Source organism: Eriocheir sinensis, unplaced genomic scaffold, assembly GCF_024679095.1.
Source record: "Eriocheir sinensis breed Jianghai 21 unplaced genomic scaffold, ASM2467909v1 Scaffold68, whole genome shotgun sequence".
NCBI lineage: Eukaryota > Metazoa > Arthropoda > Malacostraca > Decapoda > Varunidae > Eriocheir > Eriocheir sinensis.
Genome location: NW_026112031.1, coordinates 927,501 through 928,021, shown reverse-complemented (window position 1 = coordinate 928,021; position 521 = coordinate 927,501). Strand labels below are relative to the sequence as shown.

Genomic DNA, 521 nt, shown 5'->3' with positions numbered 1-521 from the left:
TGATTACGATTACCCCATGTCTGATATTAACATGATTCATAACGCAGCATGACTAAGGTAAAGAAGAAAAGGATATATTAATTAACATGATTCATAACGCAGCATGACTAAGGTAAAGAAGAAGAGGATATATTAATTAACATGATTCATAACACAGCATGACTAAGGTAAAGAAGAAGAGGATATATTAATTAACATGATTCATAATGCAGCATGACTAAGGTAAAGAGGAAGAGGAAGAAGAACAAGAGAGGAACAAGACCAGGAGCATTATCCAGGGTCTGTGTAAAGCCTTTCTCTAAGCCCGCCCTGCACGCTGAGTTGTTGGTTGTGGCGCCGCACGTCTCAGAGCCGGAGGGCTTCCTGGCCCGCCGCTGCCCCTCCATCTCCGGGGCCAGGCTCTGGAGCTTCTTCTCAGCCTACTGGAGGGATCTGAGGGGAGGAAAAAGGAAATCAATCAAAGTTCTTCCTCACTAAAGATGTCACTTAATATGAACTAAATACTGGCAGCCTCCTTGCTA

General features: G+C 43.8%; 1 long non-coding RNA gene across 2 annotated transcripts in view; it reads right to left on the bottom strand.

Annotated features, from left to right (window-relative positions):
• Positions 1–309: 309 nt before the first annotated feature.
• The window catches only part of LOC126993814 (uncharacterized), a 10,744-nt gene continuing 10,532 nt past the window's right edge, over positions 310–521 (bottom strand). Inside the window, exon 6 of one of the 2 annotated variants that reach the window (XR_007748299.1) lies at positions 310–432. This is a non-coding gene — a long non-coding RNA (uncharacterized LOC126993814). The remainder of the gene's footprint in view (positions 433–521) is intronic. The other variant, XR_007748298.1, reaches the window with a different exon arrangement.